Below are 12,125 nucleotides of genomic sequence, written 5' to 3' on the forward strand. Positions count from 1 at the left end.
CATAGAGTATGTGGGAAACCTGTCATCACCAGCATTACTGAAAAGGAGTTACACTTCGCAACAAGTCTGACTGGATGACTCTAGGGGTTATTGATAAAGCACAGAGCGCTTCACCGTTGGGTCACCAGTCTGAAAACAGCCAAGGTTGGTAGTGACCCAGTATTATCATCACATGTGCCTGTGATCTCAGTCCAGTCCAATTTGAAAGGTGCACCTACATCACCCAAACCCACCAAGCAGCTGTCACCTTGTGAGCAGAGTCCAAGAACTGAATAGGCACCAAGACTGAATTAGTCTCTGTACAAGTGCTTCTTCCAGTCTTGTCTGAGTCCCATTGGCAGAGCGGGGCATGGTAAACTTGCTCTGTTGCTGCCTGTGCTGATCCTTTTCTAGTAATAAAGTAATTCAGTCTCTGGGGATGATGTGAGTTTGACATCTTTGACCTGTCAGCTCATTGACAAAAACAAACCAAATAAACTCTATTCATTTTACTCCTGAGGGAGTTCTGCACCAAAAAATTAAATATTCTGCACCAAAAAAATAAAAATTCTGCACACATTTTAAATTTTTGTAAAAGTGTGTATATTTTATTTGTCAAAATAACACAATATAATCACCATTTGAAATTATTTGCTGACAATTATTTTGAAATAAATTACCAAAATAATTGAAAATGGTGTGATTATATTGTTGTTGTGTTTCTGTGTTATTTTGACACTGTACAGGGAGCTGTGACCCTTGTCTGCCCAACTCCTGTGCATTCGGACCCCCTGCAACCAACCCCCCAGCTGAGCCTCACCCTCTGCACCTGGAAACTCCCCCCACAATCACCAATCTCCCCCCCCCCCCCCCCCATATGGTCCAGAGCTTCCTGTAGCCAGGGGAAGTTTCTGGGGCTGCTCTGTGCAGGCAAGGGGGAGGGGGAACTCTGTCTCCATCCTTCCCCCTCCCGCCCAGCTGGGACTAATGTCCCTGGGTGCCAGACCCCCCTCTCACCAGTGATTTACCTTTTTCCTCTTCCCCCCCCCTCCCCGCTGCCTGAACAGACACATATAAGCGGCCAAGCTGTGGGGGAGGGGTGAATGACTACTGGTGCAGCTTCTCTTTGCTTCCCCACAGAAACCATTTTCTGCAAGGAAGCAAAGAGAATCTGCAGGGGGGAGGGAGCATTTTTCTGCTGAGCCGCAGTGGTGCGGAATTTCCCCAGGAGTATTAATTTATAACAGTTTGATTGCCTACCATCACAGCACATCTAACAGTACCTTGAGTGTCATCTCAGTCATGGTATGGGTGCTCTATATACATCTGTCTGCGTTGTCAGAAAGGTTCCCTAGTTTTTGGTGTTCAACTTGTGGCACCCAAGGCCTGATTGTGGAGTGGCCGAGCAACCATCATGAGAATGCAGATGGTTGGCACTTTTGAAAATCAGGTCTTAGGGATCTGACTGACATCTAAAATTAGTGGACACTTCTAAAAATGTAGGCCATAGAGTCGGCCTTGCTTTTTGGCTGGCACATCATTATTGATCAGGGTATGTGCTGATATACAGATGGCATGTGCTGATATACAGAACAAACGAAAATCACACTAGCAAATCCTGGCATAGTCATTCCCTTCTAGTTCCAATAAAATAAATCCTTCACTGTATTTCTTAAGCAGCATAAACAATGGACCTCTGTCTTTTTCAGCAGAAGCCACAGCTCTGAGAACCCAAAAAACAAAACAAAGGGAAATGACCTAATGTTTCAGTAGAACTGTCCTCAGATATTCAATTCCAGATTGCAAAAATATAACCACTCCATTCTGTATATAATTCCATACACAGATATGTTGTTTTAAAGCAAGTCAGGTTGGTAAAATGTGATGTTCATCCAATACAAACTCTAAAAAGCAAGAAAATGCCATGTTACGGAACAAATCTTACCCGTCTCCTAATGCCCACACAGCACATTTCCACAGATAGCAACAGACTCCACATCATCACAAAGAACTTCTTTCTGCTTCTAACAGATAAGGGAATACATTACACACAACACTTTAGTCTCTCTCACAGTACAAAGCAAAACCTTAATTATGATCTCATGCTTCCCCACAAACACATTACACACCACACACTTAACTTGTGTATATCAATCCCAAATACTGAATAATATCGCAAGGACCCCTACCTTAGGAGGCAGTCAAGCATCAGCCTCCCCATTTTATAAATAAGCTGAGAGGCTGCACAATGCCATTTCTAGCAGAGCGCGGAATAGGACACAAGTGTCCAATGTAGCACACCCCGACTCATCCACTGAGCCACACTACCTCTCAGAAAGAACACTATATGCTTGTCTATGCTGTCTATAGACACTAAAGAATCCCCTCCCCTCCCTTCCCCAGAACTAGGAATAGAGCACAGAATTCCTGATTTCAGTCTCCTTGCTCTAACCAACCACTAGTCTATACCACTTCCAAGAGCCAGGAATAGAACCCAGGTGGTCTCATTCTTAGCATTCTGCTGGCGTGTAGCAGATAACTATGTAATGTACCAGCAAAGTGTGTCATGTCCCCTTGTGTAGAAGGTAACAGTTACTCCTGACGTTCATGTAATAATAGTCTGGGTTGGGTGTCAGATGGTCCAGGATTCAACCCTGCTGAAGACCCATGTTGGGGTTCTTTGTGGGACCAGATGACAGAATTTCTGTTGTAATAGTTTTCTTTACCAAAAAAAAAAAAAAAATCTGGTTCATATAATTTGCATAATGAGAAATATCCTTAAAAACAAGTTTTATACTTAAAAACATCATAAAAATTCATAAATTTTGTTGTGCATTATGGCATAATGCACAACAAAACACCAGTTCCACATTTCAACTGCTTGTGTCACATACTGGAAGGTTGAGAAGTATGATGGTTTTAGTGAAATAGCATCCGTCTTCCCAGAGGGCAGCCTGTGAGATCAGTCCCAGGGGCTGTCTTTATTATGATCACCCATCCAGCTATCTTTACTGAGGCATAAATATCTTTGCTTCATTTGGGTAGCTTCAGTCCCATTAAAGATTATAGGAAATAGTGACCATTTTTGTTCAGCAAAAATTGTGAATAGAATGGGGGTAAGATTTCTTTTTTAAAGGGTTAATTCTGCTTAATTACCACCTAATGCCTGCTCAAATGTACATTTGAAGGTAGCTGGCTACCATTTTTAATTATATACAAAACGTGAAGGATAACAAACCAGCAAAAGGGTTCTGAAAAACGGTGAGACACTAAAAATTCTTAAAGGTCTTATTTTACAATTGGGTTTAACTCATAAACTAAGTAATAGATTTAGATGAAGATGCCTGGGAAAGTTGATCTTTAATCAAACATAATGTGTTGTAAACCTATGAGAGTATGCCCTGTATCCTTTGTACAAACCAGAGGTTGAAACCCTGCAAGTGCAAAATAGAACTCAAACTTAATAGAAGCCCCATCGCACCCTTCTAATACCCAAATATGTACCTCTTCACCCCTTTCTTAGCTAACACTGGTGCTGGCTCCAGAAGAATGACTGGTGTATGTAGCTATGTTCGGCATATATAAATGAACCAAACATTTAACATAAAAGAGAACTGAGGGGCACTAATGAAACAAAATGATACCCTTAGATGAGCTGATTTATACTGTACCGAGCCATAAAATGCTCAACAACAAAAACTACTGATGCTAAACCTTCTGTTTGATCTTCTTTTTAGCTGTGACACTCTGAGTACCTTTCCCAGACCTGAGGAAGAGCTCTGTGTAGCTCGAAAGCTTGTCTCTCTCCCCAACAGAAATTGGTCCAATAAATATATTCCTTCACCCACCTTGTCTCAAACAAACAAACAAACAAACAAAAAACACCACTTCAAAGCAATACATCTGTCTTGGCACCCAAGCGTCAGACAGTGAGCCTGAAGCCTGTATCTCCTCTCATTTATACCACTTTAAAATTTGGTTTAACTGCTTCAGTGGAAGAGAATCAGCCCCAAAATGTTTGTTCTGATCAGAAATGAGTATGGTAAGAAGGAATATGTTGGAAATATATATTAAAAAAATGCATCTACACCTGGGGGAAGATGTGGAATACATGCTACTTTCTATTCATTCAGATTCTTACAAGGGTTGTTTGAGGTTACTGTTTAGCAGCTGGATTAGTAAGGACCCACAGAGCATTGGAATGTGCAGTGAACTTTTCAGAGCTCCTTGCAGTCTCAGATGAAGCCTATGGGCGCACACACTTATTGCTTGCAGATGGCCCCTTTATGGTTAGGCACACATTGAAAACTTCATATTTTTCCAAGTAGTGATTTTTTTCCCAACAGTAAATTAATCAGAGCTGCATTTTCTTGCGCTGTCTTCTGCAGTGTCTTACAGTCAGATTCTGGCTGCTCTTCTGGGGGTAAACAAGTCGGGGAAAATGCAAGCAGGGACCCCTTTCCCCCACCTTGCCCTCCTACTCAAAGGGCAGCCAAAGTGTCAGCAATTGCACAACCTGAGTTCAAGGGTTGTGAGTGAGCTAGCGCAACCTGATGTTTTCAATATCTTGAAATGGGAGTGGCTTTTCTGTGTGGAGATGTGGCCAAGACCCTGCTTCCTTCTGCGTTCAGGATCACTTGGAGGTCAGTTTTGGAAGATGAGCGCAATGAACTCTTCCAGTCCCATGCTCAATTCCACACAACTCCCCAACAGAGCTTCTGCTTCCAAAAACCCAATCTAGCTTTATTTGGTTTTTCCAGCATAGCATATAATGCTGTAGTCATACACAGATTTCCTTGTTGATTTACATTTTGGTGGTGGTGGTGCGGGGGGGGGCGCTGTATAAGGGGAACTCTGAGAACAAAACACCCGGAAATATGGTCAGATGGGCGCTCTTCCTTCCCTTTCCTTCATTTCTGGCTGTTAGGGCTTTCACCCTGGGCCAGGATATCCAGTGGTGTGAATCAGTGTAGCTCTGTGGACTTTGATGGAATGATGCCGATTACATCAGCTGAAAATCTGGTCCTCTGTGTTCACAGAGAAGAAGGCAAGTCACTATTACACTGTGTTACACTTAACTTGTATTAAATTTTATAAGAATGATTTATTTTGTCCTTTTCATGCAAATTACTTGAATAGACTCTGTTTGCCTGTGATACACCCAGTAGTGCACACTCCTACAAGCTGCTGCACTTAATATATATTATGACATTATGTTGTATTATTTGAGAATTATATTTGACCATATAATTAAAGACTACATCACAAAGCATATTCACAGGGGGGCAGACTTAAGGTTGCATTTCTTGACTGTTGTGTGATACACCATACAACCTTAATATTCTGTGAACAGCATTTTTAAAGGCAGATACACACACAAAACAGAAAGAGGCAGTAATAACGTTCACAAAATGGAAAATACTCCAAATCTTGATCCAGTAAAAAGTCTTTTAGTTCAGAATGAGATTATAGGGAAGAACCATATTAAAAACAATTCTGTCTAATTAATTGTACATATTTAAACATAAAAAACTCCTGTAGTTTTCAATATGAGTAATATATTATTATGCACTGTCAAATCCCCACAGTAAACACAAATATTTTGTTTGTAATTTATTTACCCCAGTAGGGTTCAGCAATCTGTCAGTGCTTTGGCTCAGTTTTGCACCTAGGTTGACTTGAGTGCAAAGGGGTCACATGGTGTGTCTGGGGTCAGGCTATGAGTCATCTGATCAGTCGGAACACAAGTTAGGAGCTTCCTGTTTCTCCACTCTCACTCCCACCCGCTAGTTCAAGGCATGAATATGCTTCTGATTTCTTATGCGCGCAGGCAGGGTCTCTTTTCGTTGGCATCATGTATCCAAAATCCTCAACAGCAAAAGTGCTCTGCATCGCCTTCCCTTTGGGGCATTTTTGCTTTAGCTCTGTTCCAGAACTGCCAGGATGAGAACGTGTTTAAATATACTCAAAGTGTGTGCGCCAGTTTCTCCAGTGGCACCGAGCTCCTAAATGGGGCTTCTGCACTTGTCGTACTGTCTTCACTCGTCATATTAGTTTGCCTGAATAGAGCCATGTACATGTACTTAAAAGCTGTGTGTCTGCTTTGCAGGGGCTGTGCCTGGGGAGGCAAAAATCAATGGAGAATCCCTTTGGAGAGCTTCATGCCCTCAAGTGCACTGCAGAGGAGATTTCTGCAGAAGGGAGGGGCACGTGGCAGAGGGATGGCTATTGAGTCAGTTCACAAAGAGGATCCGCATGGGCACAAAGCCATACAGAAGGGAAACAGCAGGCCTCATCCAGCTACTGCTGGAGATGCAGAGGAGTAGCAGATGAATGCATGTTTAACCCTTGCTTCCAATTTGAAAGGAGAACTCTGTTTACCCTAGCTCCCTTGTAGGTCTCATAAGCAAAGCCTTTCTACATAAGAATTGCTTAGAGAGTAGGAGGAAATAAAGTCTCAGTATTGGGCCTATAGCTAGCCCAAATTTCCAAAGTGGGCACCTAAACTAGGCACCACTTAGCCACAAAAAAATAAATAAAAACAACAACAACAACAAAACAAACAAGTAGTTGTTCATTTAAGTGCCCATCTGCTCACGGGAATGCAGCATTTGTGCTACTAATGTAGTCAACTGCTTTTGAAAACCGGGCTCAGTGCATCGTCTTCCAGTGTAGCAGATAAAAGCGTATTTAAGGGTCATAGCAAAGCCAGTAATTATGACCCTTATTTCTGTTGGTGCTGCACGCTGAGTGGAGAGCTGTTCTTCAAAAACTGTTCCACTGCACACAACGAGGGCCACCCTGACTGAGCACAGCATTGTTAAACACATTCAAAGGTGATGAGTAAAGTGGTGTAAATTACATCAGTGGGTGAATGTGGTTATAAGGGAGAGTAACTGGGCCAAATTCATCCCCAGTGACATTAATAGGATTACACCAGGGCTGAATTCGGCCCATAAAATGTTCCTTACGCCCACATATTTTACATCATCTCTGATGTACTCTGTTCTGAGTAGAATAGTGCCATCCATTGTCCCCAGCTAATCCCATAATACTTTGGATATCAGAGTGGCACATGGCAAAGGTGGTTGGCTAAAAATATTTTGGAAGGTGCTGAGGTAGAGAAAAGTGGTTATTCTATGAGGCCATGTCAGTTTGTTAGTAATACTGTACATGGAATCTTCCTTAGCATTTCGGAGATTAACAGGTCATCTTGCTCTGTGTTCTGAATACTCTACACCATTTCTTCTTAATCCATGGAGCCATGCAGCCCCTAGTGATAAATTTATCACTTAGTATATGGCTTTTCTCCTAAAATCCTCTTCAGGGAACAATTCTCCTATGCCTTAGATAGTGACTAATTGATAACTTTCTTTAAGAGGACTGGATGATAACTTTCTTTAAAGCACTATATTATGATCAGTGGTCTTTCAAAGGAGAGTGCTGCTCTCTTAATTCTCACCTTCATTATTTTAATATCTCTGTAAAATGGAGTTCTAATGGATCTATATTGCCATAAAACTTCAAGGATGGTGGGTGGGTATCAATAAATTCTTCAAAATCAGAGTGACTCCTCCAGTCAATTAAGGAGTGGACTGACAGGCTTTGAAAGCAGTCCAGTCCCTGGCTTGGAAGGATTGCAGTCTCATGTATGGTGTGGGAGTTTAAAGCAAGTGGAGGAACTTCTCTTCTATTTGATTCTATTCTGTTTTTCATATGGCCCTCATCACCATAGTATCTGAGTGAATGTGGTTATAAGGGAAAGTAATTGGGCCAAATGCAGAAGTGCATTAAGCAACAAAGCTAATATTTGTCACTTGTGGTGCTTTATTTCTCACTTTCCCTCCCCATGGATAGATCTTGTAGGCCACGGGTAGGCAACCTATGGCACGCATGCCAAAGGCGGCACGCGAGCTGATTTTCAGTGGCACTCACACTGCCTGGGTCCTGGCCACCGGTCCGGGGGGCTCTGCATTTTAAGTTAATTTTAAATGAAGTTTCTTAAACATTTTAAAAACCTTATTTACTTTATATACAACAATAGTTTAGTTATATGTTATAGACTTATAAAAAGAGATCTTCTAAAAACGTTCAAATGTATTAATGGCATGCAAAACCTTAAATTAGAGTGAATAAATGAAGACTCGGCACACCACTTCTGAAAGGTTGCCGACCCCTGTTTTAGGCTTTGTCAGGAATACAGAAGCCCCTTTGGGTTCACGGACAGAAAGATAATTCTTCATTTTTTCAGATCACCTATAGAATCTTACCAAAATCACAAATATGTCATGAATGCTTTAGTCAAATGAAAGGTATGCTGTAAATCCTTGCAGAATAATCGTAATAACAATGATTATTGTGCATTTTCATCCACAGATCCCAAAGCATTCAATAAAATTTGCTAACTCCAATGGGTATGTAGTGGGGTCACCCAGCTTTGAAATGCAGTCATCTCTGAGATGGAAGGCAGCAACGTTTATGCAGTACACAATTAAGGACAGAAAGAAAAGAATGCTATATTCAGTTGAAACTATGGGGAAATATTAGATAGGCAGGACCAATTATCCAATGGAATTTGGCCAGAACACTGGAACTAAATTTTTTATTAAAATAATTCCAATTCACACACATTAAGTAAGCCTCATAACACCCCTCAGAGGTATGGAAGGTAAATATCAAGAGTCTGAAGGAAATGTTGCAAAAAGCCTTTCTATCATAACAGGAATGATGCAGTATTGACAACACTTTCTTCCCAACATCCCCCTCCCTCCACATGAATAAATAAAAAGAAAGAAAGAAAGTGAAGCAATTCGACCAACCATCCAAAAAACTCCAAACCCCTACCCGAAGGGGAGATTTTACCCCCAAACCTGAGAAGAACCAAACGTCCACTAGGGTCATTGCTAGAGCTAGTGATTTTACATGGAAGATGTTCCGATACTACAGTGGTGGGTGGCAATATAAAACCCTAAAATAGATAGACAGAATATTATTATATCCAGTTTACAGGAGGATGCACTGAGGCACAGAGAAATTAAGAGATTTGCCCAAGGTCATTATCAGATCTGGAAACAGAAACCAGGAGTCACTATATTATTACCACTATATTCTCACCATTAGACAATACTCCCTCCCTAAAGTGAGCCAGATAAATTAAACCTGCCAATGTTCTTCTATCTTCAGCAGACAAAACTTGAATTCACCTCTCTAGATTAGGATCTATATTTTCACTTTCTGCTGCAGGCTTTTTATTACAGAGTGTCAGAGACTTAAGTATCAGTTCCCTGAATTGATCTGTCATTGGCAGGTTTAATACCCCCAGCACTTCACTGCTATTTTGTACACTCCTTGTTGTATTTTGAGCAATGGCTAGGCTGTTACCCTCAGATTCTTTGTGCTCACTTCACTGTCTGCATCACTGATCCACTGCTGGTGTTAAAGCACTCCAAGAGAACCACCTACAAGCAAAATTGACCTATCTGAAACCAAAGACATTTTTTTAGCCTCTCCAGACTCCTCAGATCTGTATTCCTGTATGAAACTAGCTATTGTCATATCAGTTTACATTCTACTTCTCAGATGCCTCTGTAACCCTTGTACTCCACAAAGAGGCTCTTAATCCCCCCTGCTCCCATTTTACTCCACCCCACCTGATGAGTGACAACCACATGGGTAAAAAGTTGAGCAGGAGAAACCCATTCTAGTATCTGCTGTTACCACCAGCACAGCTGGAAATGTGTGAACTACTGCAGAGGCAGCAGGGTGGAACACAGAACATTGTTTTTGCTTAGGTGCCAAAAATAAAATTAGCCTGATTTTTGTAGGTGCATGTGCAGCTCCCATTGAAGATGGGGTTAATATGGCCTTGAGAAGGATAAGGAGATGAGTTGCAAGGGCTTCTGGAACCTTGTTTGGTGGTCTTCTCATTGTGGAGTGAACAGATGTATCCCAGGGTGCAAAGAAAGAACAAAGAAAGAAAATATCTACAAATAGTTAAAGTGTAGCAGGAATGAAAGATTAACAGGTCAACGTGCAATTTTTGTTTCTTCTTCTGAAAAGTGAGATAAGAACCAGTTATTTAAATCTGATTTGCTATAAATATGAAGACATAAGAAATCATTTTAATTTATTTTCTGAAGTCAAAATGTGCTCGTAGTGTGGCTGGGAAGAGGATGGGTCTGATCATCAGAGGTGTTGAGCATGTGCAATGCATTTTGAAATCAGCATCCATCCCAGAATCAGCCTTGATCAGAAGTCACCCCAATGCCATCTAATTCATAAAAATCTGGCTCTGCCTATCTTGTCAGAATAACAATATATTACCAAAGAAGGTTTATAAGGTGGTTTCCAGAAATTCTTAATCTTGCATAATGACACAAGCCCCAGCCCTTCCAAAGTGTGGGGATTTAATTTATCCTAAACAGTAGCTACTTCTGATTATACAAGTTGCTTGAACTGAAGATTGTATACTCTTTATTCTGCATGGGAGAAGCCTTTGGTTGTCTTTCTGACCTACTCTCACACTCTTTGGTTGGGTTGTTGGAAAAAATTTCCTGTCTAAAAGCGGTGGGGCCTATGATGGAAAATGAAAAATATCTTAGATTATCCATTATTAGGCCTCTCCCACCTGATTCCAAAGGGGCAAAATCCTGTGTCTAGAATTCCTGCTCCCAACATACAAAATTAATGTAGCTCTGTGATCTTGGCTGCTACACTTAGGTCCATCTGTCCAAAGTGCATGGTGCCCTGTCAAAAAAGTTTGCCAGATCCTTTTCCCTTGGGCACAGGGATACCCAGAAATTATCGGTTTACAAAGATTGCTGGCATCACACTTCAAATTCATTCTCTTCTACAGGAATTCCTCTTTTTGTTCCAGCAATGAAATACCAGCATCATATGACCCCCTTCCATTCCCTTCACACTTGATCACATTTGTTCTTGCTCATGTGTGACAAAGAAAATACTTGAACTGTGCAGGGAAAGGATAGAGTTCAAAGGCAGCAGGGTCTACCTGAAACATAGGCTACATTTCAGTAGATGCCTTGGAAATTGATGAAGGCCATTCAGGGTTTGCTACAAAAGATGTTAAATATTGGCCCTCGATATGAAGGAAATTGTATGGTGGAAGGTGGCACAAGGAGAAAAAGGGCTGATTTCTATGAAACTCAAAACGCAAGCTGTTCACTTGCCCACCAAAATGAGAACCTAGCTGAAGAGTGAAACACAGGTCAACAGGCCATATAATATCTTTTCATCTAGGGCAAAGAAAATACTAGGTAGTGTTAGGTAATTAATCTTGGTGCATGTTAAACCCCCTTCATTGTGCTAAGCATAGAAATGAAATACACAGAAATTAAATAGTATATCAGCTGTCTCTTAGACACAGGCAGCCTGGGAAGCATTCAGTACTGCAGGTTGCCGCAATTATGATTGGTGAACCAGAAAATACCTGTTAGCACAGTGAGACATAATGAAGGAAACGTTTGGGTGAGAAGTTGTGGAGTTGTCCTCCGTTTCTGGATGAAAATACTGGATGAGCATATTTGGCTGAGTCATACTATCATCTGTGTGGACCATTGTTCATGTATAGAAATGTTTAAGGGCATGACTTACTGACCTATAGTAGTCCAAGTAGTTGAGGGTTCTCAGGATAGGTAGAATAGGCACTGCCTATCCTGTTTTAAATCAGATGCATTATAACCTTTACTCACATCTGTAAGTTGCTCTGAGTACTCCTTTGTGTGTCAGTTTCACTTACCAACTTTCAGAGATGCACCAAGTCAGAGATGTCTCAAACTTGCCAAACACCTCTGCTTGAATTTCAAGGGAACACAGCCAAGAGAATTAAAAATGCAAAATTGGGAATAAGTCCAGTGGTGGCTGAGCCAGGAGAAATCAAAGCAGGGAAAATCAAATTATGGATTGAACAATCCTTGTATTCAATGATAAAAGAACACTAATTGAAATAATTTTTAAATGACAGGTTTCAGAGTAGCAGCCGTGTTAGTCTGTATCCGCAAAAAGAACAGGAGTACTTGCGGCACCTTAGAGACTAAGGTGCATCCGAAGAAGTGGGCTGTAGTTCACGAAAGCTTATGCTCTAATAAATTTGTTAGTCTCTAAGGTGCCGCAAGTACTCCTGTAAT

The 12,125-nt window shown here is 41.2% G+C and overlaps 1 protein-coding gene and 1 long non-coding RNA gene across 20 annotated transcripts in view; one reads left to right on the plus strand and one right to left on the minus strand.

Moving 5' to 3' along the window:
* LOC122172264 (uncharacterized) overlaps positions 1-2,338 on the minus strand; it is a 42,844-nt gene extending 40,506 nt beyond the window's left edge. Inside the window, exons 1-2 of the long non-coding RNA XR_006172396.2 lie at positions 2,169-2,338; positions 1,925-2,003 (exon numbers count right to left, since the gene is read on the minus strand). This is a non-coding gene — a long non-coding RNA (uncharacterized LOC122172264). The remainder of the gene's footprint in view (positions 1-1,924; positions 2,004-2,168) is intronic.
* Positions 1-12,125, plus strand: part of TNRC6C (trinucleotide repeat containing adaptor 6C) — a 380,854-nt gene that overhangs the window by 157,323 nt on the left and 211,406 nt on the right. The gene's annotated exons all lie outside the window — the stretch shown is intronic.

The sequence above is a fragment of the Chrysemys picta genome, chromosome 12 (assembly GCF_011386835.1).
Source record: "Chrysemys picta bellii isolate R12L10 chromosome 12, ASM1138683v2, whole genome shotgun sequence".
NCBI classification, from domain to species: domain Eukaryota; kingdom Metazoa; phylum Chordata; order Testudines; family Emydidae; genus Chrysemys; species Chrysemys picta.